Genomic DNA, 12,967 nt, shown 5'->3' on the forward strand with positions numbered 1-12,967 from the left:
CATTGTCCTTACTACCTCATGCCTAGCCTACTTGTAATAGCGGAACTAACTGGAGTTTTTAGTTTTAATCCAACAATCCTTTAAACGGGGTTGCACAAAATAACCACACGGGGGTCTTTTGAAAAGCAAATGAGCCTAGACTCCCCCAGCCTGCTGTTCAATAGTTTGGAGATAAACCCCACCTATGTTGTTTTGTTTTGTTTTTTCACTTTCTAAAGATTATGTTGCAATCTCCAGCTGAGAACTCTGCTTTAAGCAACTGCTTAACCCTACTGCAATACTAACCTTTCTAAAGCATGACTTTCAATTTCACTTCCAAATCCAAAACCTTCTCTTATTCTCCAGTGCTTATAAGATTAAAGTACTCTGTGCTCTAGTCAAGCTCCTTTACTATTCCACACGCGTTCTTTCACTTTCTTTCACGTTCTTTCCATTTCTCTCCTACAATGGGCCTATGAATCTTATTTTCTCCTCTACCTGATGGCCCAATTCCAGTCTTACCTCTTCCAAATGACCAACCAAACACTCCAGGAATCACTGGTATTTCCTACAACACTATATAGCCTGCTTTTTAAGAACACTGCTATCATTTTACAGGACTGTATTCTATCTTGCACTGTTCTTTAATAGCTTTCCAAAGTGAAAATTCTATTCCTTTAAAAATCTCTTTGAACTTGAATTCCTTGGAAAAAATGGTTAATTCCAAGTATGGGCAAGAAATTTCAAGATGATCCTGGGACATTTCAGTATGACCACAAGCAAGAAATCAAAGATGAATGGGGTCATGGCAAAAGGACACAGGTGCCAACTTAAAGAGGCTCCCTCTGGCCAAAGACGAGATAACTAAAGCATAAAAATATATACATACATACACATTGCATATGGATTGAAAAACATTAAATATATAAATTCATAGATTTGTAACAATACTTTCAAAAACCTCATTATTCTGAAAACTGGCAAATAAAACAAAAGAATGGAGCATATCCAGTCTGTATATCCTGTGTAAACTATATTCCAGAACAGCCAAATAGTCACTGAGGGCAAGTTTTTCTTTGCAGAAAACATTCAGCTGATAGATGCAGAAGAAATGACAGAATTAGAATGTCAGCATTTCCCAACCTTACTGATACAAAGGTTTTCTGCATCATCACTATTTACTAAATAAGCCTTAGATGAAAGGTTGGTTGATGTGAGAACATTATACTGTATGAATTAGGCTGACAACATCTGAACCAAATGATCATCAATCTCAACATCACTAAAAGTGGGACATCTGGGTGGCCTATGCCTCCTGATGTGCTACATACAACAGGAAACAGCACCACCTAGTAAATATTCTTACCCCACCCCTTAAAAAAAAACTGATTAAAATCAAGCCCCAGTTTGCAGAACATGTAGAGAGCAAAGGAACAATTTAAATGCCACCTAGAAGATGCAATCATCCAAACCCAGAACACGGAAAAATCTACAGGACAAATCACCCAGTTTCTTCAATAAAACAGCATGATATTGGGGGGGGGGGGGTGTTAATAAAAGAGACTTAAATGTTGACAATTACTGAATATTGTAGATATTTAAATTAAAAAAACAGAACTTTCTTCTTTTATGTTCTATCCAGGGCCTACCAAAGTGTTGAATGCTGTTGATTACCTTACAAACCAACAAGAAAGGCTGAAACCTCCTTGCTGGGTTTTAGATGTAAAGTACTATTTAGACATAAAGTACTATTTAGGTATAAAGTGCTAGGAACCAAAATACTAACATCTCTAATACACAACGCCCCCCACATGAACACTTTTCAATAGTGTTTGACTCCGCTACCTAGCTATTCTCCTGGTATTTAATTTACCCAAACCCAAAATATCTCTCCACTTTCCCCACCTCTTCTACTTCTTTTCTATTTCTTTTAATATTCTCACCATTCTCCTGTTCCCACACAGGCCAAAAAGCTTGCTTCCTCTATGCATCTAATCAACTTTCAAATTGCATGCATTCTATCTATAAAATCTCTTTCCATTTCTACCAACACCATACCATCCCTTTTATGTACCACCATACCATCCCACAACCATCCTACACAGTTCTGTCATTTTCATCTACTCCATCCATTCTACGCAACGCTGCCAGATGCATATTCCTGAAGCATAGGTCTTGTCATATCACTGTCCACTTAAAAATCCTCAAAGTTTCTCTACTGTCTACCAAGCAATGACCAAACTCCCCACAGTGGCATTCAATGTGTTCTGCAAAAAAAACCACCTATTTTTACAAGGCCACAAAACACTGCCTTCCATACACATTCCTTAACAACCACTCACCAGAGGGTTTCCTGAAAGCATCTCATATTTTTCTGCTCCTGTACCTTTGCTACAATGTTCCTTTTACCTACCGTACCCTCCTCCTCTCTTGTTCTTCTCAAAATTCAGTCTTTCTTACAGGACCTTCTCATATACTACCTATTTCTAAAGCCTTCATAGATTCTCCCAACCTCCCAAACCAAATGCAAATACTTCTTTATTTAACACTTCTCAACTCATTGACCTTATCTAGGGCACAATAAGTTGTTTTTCTTTTCTTCACTGTAAATTTTAAGTTCCTTGAGGACAAGAAAGGAATTTTAATCATGTTTCTAATTCCTTACATCACATTTTGACAGTAGTCAAAATATTTTGGTTGAATTTACTGTGTATCAGCAGACTGATGTTAGAATGGTATTAATAAAACACATAAGCTGTTCCAAAATAGACACACAGATTAACCAAAAAGAAAAAGGATAAAATTAATTTCAAATGCCTTCCTAACTGGAAAAGCTAACAGTCATTCTTCTTTGGAAGCGACACGTACATTTTAAAATTACTTTCCCCAAACAACCTGAACCTAAATTTTTTTTTTCTGATTTAACTGTCCTGTGGCAAAACTGCAACCATTTTCACAAGTGAGTTAAAATTTTATACAGTAATAGGGAACTACAGTTAAATAGACTATAACAAGTGTAACTTTGTTACTTCCCTACAACTACAAAGATTATCTCCTTTATAATGGATGTCCGTCAAAGAATTATAGCTTCAAAACTCCCTGGTCCTTTTTTAAAAATAACCAATTATATAAATCTGAAATCAAGTTTAAAATCCAGTGAGAAACAGTAATTACAGAATATTTTTAAGAAGTTATAGGAAAACAATAAAAATTAAAATATATTTTCCAAGTTTTAAAGAGCCAAGGGAAGAAAGTCAGTAGGAAAGGCAACCATACATACTCTAAATCACTTACACAGCTTTGGTTCTAGACTGCTCCTCTGACCAGTTTTCCTTCCTTATGACATATGACTAGAAGCATTAGGAAAGTGGAATGGAGCAAAAATTCCAGAAGGGTTCACTAACGATAAAGAGACAATAAAACATTTAAATCTAATTCATTTGAATTTTTCTTAATTTTTGCTCAACTGCTTAACTTTGATCTTGTACAATTCTCACTTGCCCTCAGCGGTACCCTGGATTATCAGGAGCCTAAAGAGATGAAGAATTCTCAAACAGACCTTTCAGCAAAGTAAATAAACAAAAACAAAATAATCTTAGTTTTTTCGTTGGTTGGTTTCTGTGACATCCCTTTTTTATAGAAAATAGCCAGGATTATATTCCTAAGACAGAGATCAATTCATGTTACTCTCTCCGCTTAAAAACCTTCAGTTGGGGGGGAGGGTATAGCTCAAATGGTAGAGTACATGAGGTCCTGGGTTCAATCCCCAGTACCTCCTCTAAAAATAAATAAATAAACCCAATTACCACCACTCTCCCCAAAAAACCCTAAAACAAACAAACAAAAAAACCATACAAAAAACCACCCTTCAATTGGTTTCCATGGCCTCAGAACATGACCTAAAAATTCAAGGGCCTCCACAATCCAACCTCCTTCCCAGATCTCAGTTTTCACTGTCCAACTTTAAGCCTTCTCTACCAAGCTCCACTTACTACACCAAACATGCAATCCTGGAAGCTCAATCTCCCTTCCAACCTATCGGGTTCATATCTTTTGAGGACAAGGTCAACTGTCGCTATGAAGCAGGAGGCATTAAGTCATGTGTTCCCTAACCCTCTTTCTGAGCTAAAAGTCATACCTTCTCTTTGCTCCCTAAAAAGGTTGTGTTGATTCCTCATGTTTCTACTGATTTCATTCTGCCCTATATTGCAGTCAGTACTTTGCTTAACTCTCATACATTAATACTTTATTCAGTACATGCCTGTCACAACTAAAAATAGAATTAAACCAAGAAATGCAGTATTCAGTACTCAAATGACTTGCTGTATCCCCACAAATTTACAATATCAACAAGCAGTCTATTTAAAAGATAATCTTTTCTACTGAATTACATTTTAAAGAATGAATTATAACAAAATAAATATCTGTAGCTAGGGAGCCCATTTTAAGATGCTGTGAAAACTTCCTTGTTATTATTAAAGTTTGCATCTCTTGGTCTAACACGTTCCATGAGGACCAAGCAGGCTTTAGAATCCAATACTCTGTGTCACTGACCATGGCTACACTGGTAAAATGGCCCCCAAAATATAAGAATTTATTTTTGTGTGTGTATGATTTTGCACGCATATATAATGTCTATTCTTGTTCTTTGACTCTGTGCATAAAAATCAGGCATGAGCCAAGCTGTGAAAGCTCAAAATGGATCACATATTAGAAAAGCTTCTTTCTGCATTCTAACTCAATGCCAGGAATCAGACTGCACAGGAAAAGTTTCCTGACAGATCAGATTTTCAATTAAAATAGACTAGCTCAGTCAGGCTCCCGAACTGTTTTCTTTTAACCACTATCAAAAATAACCTGAAACAATTTTTAGATTTATTAGACACATGTCCTCCTGTCACTGCAATTAAGAATCAAGGAAGGACTCTCCTTTTTACTGGCGACATGACTTTATTCTCATAAACCAAGAGGTGTATCAAGAAACAATAGCTCCTATGTCCTATGCCTTAAAATAAACTATTCTAAATGAAAGTAATTTTATTCATTGTTTTCTTATTTTTTCATGTTTGGATGGTTAATACTAAACTCTATCTACTAAGTCAATTCATTCTAGTATCTGAAGCTACATCCTACAATTTTATTTTAACAGATCCACTGGGAACTCTGCCACTCAAAACCCAATATTCCACTGAAGTTCTTCTACTGTCAAAGTGGAAGACAACAGCTACCCCCAGAATAGTCCAGGTTAAAATAAACTCAGCTCAGCTACAATGTAGAAATGAAAGTTTCAATCAGACATTAATTCAAATTTGGTATTGAGTCAAGGTTCTTTCTTTCTTGAAATCTGCCCGTGACCACACCTTTGCAGCTACCTGCCTGAGAGACAGCTCACTAGCTGGGCAAGAATGCAGGTCAAACTTTTCTATGTGTCAACTATGTGTCAATCTTGCCACATGATAAACCAATACCCAAAGTTTAATAGCTATGTTTCCACTGAGATGACAACACAGAATACAAGTACCCATGCTGTTCTCACCTGGGTTTTTAGATAATGAGTCTTCAGCTGGGATGCTCAGATTTCTCTTTACATAGTTATATACCTGAACCACATTAGTCATATCCTACATAGGAAAGACTTTAGCTATATTTTCATGGTGTATTCTCAGCATGAAAAGCAGGTAGATCACTTTTCTAAATTTATCTCTGAAGAACATTTCTCCCTTGTACTTAAAGATCTGTTGAAAACAGTACATATATCCTTGTATCAGGATGTTTATAACACTTTTCTCTTAGAATTTCTTTAGACTTTATTACTAGAAAAAAAGTTCCTCCTGATGAACCATTAGCTTTCTTTTACCACAATAAAAATTGTACAATTTCTCTTTCTCTCATTACCTTGATTTTCAGAAGTTTCAAAACTAAATTACAATAACCACATTATACAAGTATATATCTCTGTGTTTGTATATTTACTTTTCCCTCCTGTCACATAGATTTTTATTTCTTCTCCATTTTTTAACAGCCTCACCATATATACAGTATTGTGGCAAGCTGCTCAGCTCCTTTTTAGAAGCAATAAGTGATATAAATTATAAATAAATAAAACTGTCCTGTAATAGCCTAATCTGCTATTTATTTTAACACTGGAAATGCATTATGTAGTCAAAATTCTAGTTATTAAAAACAAATAAAATTTTTAAAAGTTAAAATGTTTAAAACAAATAAAGCCTTTAAAAGTTATACAAAAAATTGTGTTGAATGAATGATAGTCATGTGAGTGACTGGAAAAGCAGGAGCCCCACCAAAACAGAAGCAGACAAAGGAGCGAGCAAAGTGAGCAAAGTTTCAACACTGCACAGGCGTGAAGCGTGCCCCCTGGTTTCAGCAATAAAGAGCTGGAACCAGAGCAAGAGCAGCGTCAGTGAAAGGGGGCTGGTCACTGAACCTAGTCTGTGGTGGGTTGGGGAGTAATTAGGAGGCAAGGAATTGGAAATGCAAGTATCCTCACTGCTTCCAGAACTTGGCTGTGAGGGCAGGAGAGACAGCTAGAAGGGTACAGGAATGAAGATCTCCTCCCCTCCCCACACTTTGGTTTAATATGAAAGGCTTGCATGTTTCTATCCTTTATTCAACAGCTATTTATTAGGTGCCTACTGTGTGACAGGCAGTTCCAGGAGTCTGGGATAAATCGGTGAACAAAACAGATAAACATCTTTGCCATGGAGAAGTTCACATTCTAGTAGGGGAGAGGGGACATTAAAATAATATATAGTTATACAGCTGTTAGGTGATAATAAGTGTTATGAGGAGGAATGGCATAGGCAAGACAGGGGATCAGGAGTGTGGTAGGGAGGAGTGCTGTGCAGGTGGTGAGGGCAGGGTAGGCATGCTGAAGTAGGAAGGTTTAAGCGAAGACCTGAAGGAGGTGAAGGAATTAGCCAAGCAGATTTCAGGGCAAGAGTGTTACAAGTAAACGAAAGAGTCAGGGCAAAGGCCCTAATGTGGGACTGTGCCTGCTGCATTCAAGGAACTGGGGAAACAGAGAAAGAGGGAAAGAAAAGTAGCCAATACAGCAGGTCCCCAAAGATTAGAAGGCAGTGATATCCAAAACACAAGCCCAGAGATTAGCTGAAGTCAGAAAGTAACCTTTCCCCTGAGACTGGAGGAAAGAGGGTAAGAAAAAAGGCAGAGACATCTGTAAGCAGAGGAAGGGGAAGTGAGGGAGTTCATGCCTTTTCTTTCCATGAGGCCGTGGGTAACGTTTGTGCCAAGTATGGAGTAGTGGGGAGGCCTGAGCAAAATGGTCAAGATTTCAGAAAAGCCTGTGGAGAATGGGGGAGGGAACTGAGCAGAAATGCTCTGACAGACACCGAAGATAGACTCAGGGGAGACCTAAGACTACACATCAACTATGGCACTAATCCCCAGCACTGTATGAGGTTTCTCCATGAGCCAGAGTGAAAAAGGGAGAGTATGGGTGACAGGAATGATGCAAGGCCAGCATATGCACAGTGGGTCTTGTAGAATAATAAAGAAGAATTAAATACTGCAAGTGCTATTAAGAAGATAGCTGAGGCAACCCACCCCAGAAGTCACAGCGTAGAAAAGGAAGACAAAGAAGTCAAATATGAAAGAGGCTAATGGACCAAGACACTTGCGGTGGGAGAACACATGGAAAGAGACTACAAAAGTGAGAGCTGTAAATTATCAGTTTAAGGTCTAAACATGAATTTGAAATCTGAAGATAAAGGTGATGACATGGTAGAAGATGTGGTCAAAGTATTGAGTTACTAGAACAGAATGAAGCCAAAATTTGCTTGATCTGAAGTCAAAAAATTTTAAAGAGTAGTTATAAAGTTATTTGGCCTGTCTCAGTTTCCTCATCTGTAAAATGGGGATAACAGTATCTATTATACATGGCTGTTGTAAAGATTAAATTGGTGAGTAAATGTAAGGTGGTCAGAAAAGAGCCTGGCACATAGAAAGAACTCAATATGAGTAAGCTATTTTATCATTATTGTTGTGGTGGTGGTTGTTTATAAAGTCATTGATATTTGCCAGGATGATGTCAGAATTTCAGATGGAAGGGAGAACTAAGCAAAGTATCAAAGTCATCAAATAGAGCAATGGTAGAGTATTGCAGAGTTGAATGATGTGCTTTGGCTTAAACAATGTCACATGAAATGTAAAAATTATTTTTAAATCAGACATTTACAATCTTGTGACTTAAAACATACATACGAACCACCACAAAACAATCATAAAAGTATCAATCGACTTAGATAATAAGTATTATACAGCAATACAGAGAGGTAAGAGGTTCTGACTGAAAATGGAAACCACCATGGCATGAGCAGCAATACAGTAAATTGTACTAAAATAGAAAGGAGCTGGAGCTAACCTTCTCTTACCATATCTAAAGACACATGGTAAAGAACTTCAGAGTAAAGAACTAAATCTCCACGTGCACTCTCAATTAACTGGTAATGAATGTCATAAAAATGAGCATAAATGAATCATTGGGCCATCAATCAAAAAGTCTACTCAGAAGTCCAAGGCACCCTTTGTAGGTTTTTCCTATCACCGTCACAACTGTTTCATTTATCTTCTACCAATGAACTGCACAAAAAAAGTTCTAAATGGATAGTCACATTATTTTAAGAACTCCACAAATCTACTAGTATCTGTTCAAACAAGACCATCTTTTAAAGAAAACTACATGAAGTAGATAATGCTATACCTTTCACTTTAGAGCCTTGTGAAATTGTATCATATCAGTTTACAAGACCAAAAGGATATGCTTACTCCTGGAAAAGACCTGCTGTGATTAGTAGCCTGGGTATGGGTTTACAAATAAGGCAGGGGTCCTTTGTTGTCTTTTACTTTGTACCCAAAAGGAGACCATAGCAGGAAGTGGTCTAGAAGGCTTTGGCCTTGGAGAGATTCTGTTGGTACTCTTCTTGGGAATTTATTCCCTGTACAAATTCAAAGTGGGAAAGAGGAAAAGGAAAAAAAAAAAGGAAAACTGCACTCATATCTGATCTCAAAAAGTAAAGTCTGCTTAAAAGCTGTACCTAATTGGATAGATTTTGGGAAAACATTCATCAGAGCAGAGCTGCACAGCCTCAAAACCTTCCCTCCAAATCAGACTCACAGACAGGTCTGATTTTATCAAATGCTGAAATTATATTTAGCCACAATTCTTCAGATTTTTTTTAATTAATAAAGTAAATGTAATAATTTAAAACTCAGAAATATTTCTCAATTTGAGTATGGAATTTAACACCAGACATTCAGTATTTCACTCATATTAATGTAATGCAAAAAGCACTAGCTTCTGTTGAGGCCATTTTTGACTCAACCAAGTTTTAAAAGGAAAGCTTAATGATAAAAATTAAAAATAAAGTGTTAAGACTTCTTACAAAACCTTATCTGAAAATGTTTAAGTAGTTCAACTTAAGTTGTAGGAACTTATTCATTAAGAAACAGAGTCTGAATGGAAGCAAAGGGCACAAAGAAGGCGGGCATGGCACTCTCCAGGTCCTGTCCATATCTAGGATGCAGGAAAAGACAAATTTACAGGCTTGCACTGAATTCAGTTATTGATCATTTCCAGATCTTTTTTTACAATGCCAACATGTGTGCAATCTTCATATTCCATCCTTAAACGGTACATTACCAATTTCACTTGCCTCATAACCCAACAGTCATACCAAGTTAATGAGAAAGCATCACCTCACTTCTGAGAGAACACAAGCTAAGATTTTATTATGACTAAGAAAAGCTGACAAACTGCCACTCTTTGAATAAAATATCCACCATGATATCACTTCTTAAGAGCTATTCAAATCCAATCACTACACTTTCACAGGGCTCAGACGGACCCATGTACACACAAAGCAACATGTTCAGTATCAGCAGAACAGCTGCCTAGAACAGTAAAGAGATATATGAGCAATGGATCTGTTGACAATCTAATTTCAGCTACCTCGAGATTCCACAAAGATGACAACCTGCGTCCTCAGAAATACTGCTGCAAGCCTCTCCCACCATCAGAATACTCGTTTACTTCATCTCAGCATGCTGAGTTACCTTGAAAATCTATCCATCCGATGCAATATACTAATTCCAGACCTCCACACTAGTAAACTGGCCTTAGTAATCCTCTGCCTCTGCACAAGTAAGGCCTCATCAGGCTTCTGTGTCCATAGCACTGGGCATAGAAGATGAACACAGAAACACAGTATTTCACCCCAACAAGAAGGGAACCCTGAAGGCACTTTACCTCGGAAACTCAATTAGCAATTCACCAAGGAGGAAAAGTGACTCTGAAGTTCCATTCTGATTTTAGGGCCTGGAATGTTTTGTGTTACACGAACAATGACTAGCTTGCTGGAGCAGCCTCCCAACCCCCACAACTTGGCTCTGGTGCGGCCAGTCACCCTGAAAGCTGCCAGGGCTGTCACTCGGTGCCTTCCAGCAACCGGACTTGGCTCCTAAAGGATTTGTCAGATCATCCTCCCAATATGGCTGCCAGAGTAATCCCGAGCTGACGAGCGCCGAGCCCACACCAGCCTTCCCGCAGCTGGCCGGCATCCAACAAGCCCCCTCCCTTCCCATCGCGCTCCTCTCCGGTCCTTGCGCCATCGGCTTCCCCCCTCCCACGCGATGCAGGCTCCTGCCTTCATCTGGCAAAAGGGCATACCCATATTCCCAGCAGAAGCCCCGATGCCAACCGTAGCGGGGAGAAAGGGGATGCGGGCAGTAAGAAAAGGGGGCTTCAAACCCGAGCTAAGCAGCAATGTGCGCAGAGAGCCCAGGGAACGCACAGACGGCGGCGGCCCGGCTGACCGCTGGGCACAACCCGAGCCTGGCGGCTCAGGGGAAGCGGAGGGCTGGTGCGGGGCACTGAAGGGCACCCGGCAGGCCGCTGGACCAGGGACGGCTCCCCACCCCCGAGGGCGAGGCTCCCCCATTCCACCCGGTACCCCGGTGGGGCAGCGCCCTCAGTAGTCGCGGCTCCGGCCCGGAGCTTCCCCAGCTCGGACCCCGCCCGCCCCTCCCCCCGGCGGCCCCCTCCTCAGGCCGGCGGCACAGCGCCAACCGCCGCCCTCCCCGCCGCCCGTCTTACCTCAGCCGCGCTGCGGACTGACCGGCGGACGGGCGGGCGCCGGGTCAGCAGGCGCCAAGGCGCGCGGGGGCGCAGGGAGCCCGGCACCGACGTTCCTCAGAGCAAGCAGCGGCCGCCGCGAGCCGCAGGGAGCCTCTGGGCAGACCCATCACGCAGCGGGGCAGCCCCGCATCGAGGGTCGCGGCGGGCAGAGGGCGGGAGCGCGGGAGGCCGGGGCGCGGCAACCGGCAGGCGGTGGCGGGGAACGATTGCGGCGGGCGGGGAACGATTCGGACTTGCGTTGGCACCTCCCAGGACCGCCGCCGTCTGACTGCCCCGCGTCGGTCCTTGAGAAACTCCGCCCGCAGCCGCCGGCACGGGACACCGCCCCGAGCCCAGCAGCCGCGCGTCACTTCGGCCCGCCCCGGCGCCCGCTACTGACGCGAGAGACAGCCAATCGGGACGCAGAGCTCAAGGAGACCGGCCAATCGCAGGGGGAGCCGGAGAAGGGGTGCGGCAAGGAGAGGCGGAGACGGCGGGGGCGCCCCCTGGTGGTGCAGGAGCCGGAGCGGATGCGGCGGTGCGGGGTGGGCGAAGGCGGCGCCCAGAGTCCCCTCCCGGGTGACCCCCGAAGGGCGTTAGTCCGCAGCAGCCGCGCCTGGCTTACCCGATGATCCGCCTTGTAAGGGGACAAAGCCAGGCCGAGTGGGGCGGGGCGGGACTGTGGGGGCCAGACGCTTGCGTCTGGGGGCCGGGAGCCGAGATGAATGTGGGAGGCGGCCGAGTGTGGAGTCATTGTCCGTTTGGAAAACATCTCACACGTTGAAGCCGCCGAACACGGCGCAGTCGGAGCTGAACCACGCAAAGGGATGAGTGTATTATCCCGCAGAAAGCTCCCCGGCCTATTCTTATCGAGTTCGATCACAGCACCTCCCACACGCCACCTTGGGAAAAAAGGGGGAATGAGTAATAGAAAAGCATGACTTAGTGGGCATTCTGCTTGTCTCCTTGGGAGACCGAGTAAGGGCCGTGAGTAAAGGAACAAAATGCTTTCTATCTCCCCGGAGTTAACCAACCGAGCTCCCCTCTGGGAGATGCCCTTGAAGGAGGGTTGTTGGAATTTAGAAAGCTGGAGAATACAAGCGCTCTGGTAACGATTTTTTAAAAATCAGATTTAGGTGCAGCTCAAAAGAAAAAGCCCACAAATGTTCATGAGAGGTCCCACTCAGCACTTAACAAAATATTAATTCAACTGTAATATGTGCAATTACATGCCAAGCTCCACTGTTCTACAAGGCTGTGAAATGCTTTTTGATTTACTAGCAGAACTTGAAAGTAAAATCATATTTTTCCCCGAGTTCAATACGTATTGGATGTAAAAAGCCTAATTTATAAGCATAGACGCTAAAACATCAAAATTAATTTTCTACACTGATGACTACACTAAAGTCTTCATACTCCCCATTCAGTCAACATTTATTGAACATTTCTCATTTCATTTAGAATTTAAACTTCACCTATCCACAAAAGGATTTGACACAGATTACACTGAAACATACAGGCAATAAAACTGTATAGCATTAAAGTAGGAGTAAAGTTAATAATAACTTTTTTAAGTTATAAAAGGCTGTATGTGTAGGGTGCTGTATGAATAAGGGGAATACAGAGAAAGAAAAATAATACTAAATAACAGAGTCAACGGAATGTGCCACCACTGAGCACAAAACTCAGCTCCTAGCTTCCTGAAGGCCAAAGCAAAAATGAAATTACAATGAGTTAATAAACAAAAAAGCTCATCAATTCATCAGTAGACACCAACTTTCTCCAAAAAAAAAAGGCTCTTTTCATAAGTACTCTGATAAGCACCATGGAGAGTTA

The 12,967-nt window shown here is 41.5% G+C and overlaps 1 protein-coding gene across 14 annotated transcripts in view; it reads right to left on the reverse strand.

The window, feature by feature from the left end:
• KIF1B (kinesin family member 1B) overlaps positions 1-11,465 on the reverse strand; it is a 139,750-nt gene extending 128,285 nt beyond the window's left edge. For 7 of the 14 annotated variants that reach the window (XM_031464035.2, XM_031464032.2, XM_031464031.2 and 4 more), the window contains exon 1: positions 11,111-11,460. The gene's annotated coding sequence lies outside the window, so the exon portion shown is untranslated. Of the gene's footprint in view, positions 1-11,110 lie in introns of all 14 variants that reach the window. The other 7 variants (XR_010383980.1, XR_010383979.1, XM_064494066.1 and 4 more) reach the window with 2 other exon arrangements.
• Between the last annotated feature and the right edge of the window lie 1,502 nt (positions 11,466-12,967).

Source organism: Camelus dromedarius, chromosome 14 (genome assembly GCF_036321535.1).
Source record: "Camelus dromedarius isolate mCamDro1 chromosome 14, mCamDro1.pat, whole genome shotgun sequence".
NCBI classification, from domain to species: Eukaryota; Metazoa; Chordata; class Mammalia; order Artiodactyla; family Camelidae; genus Camelus; species Camelus dromedarius.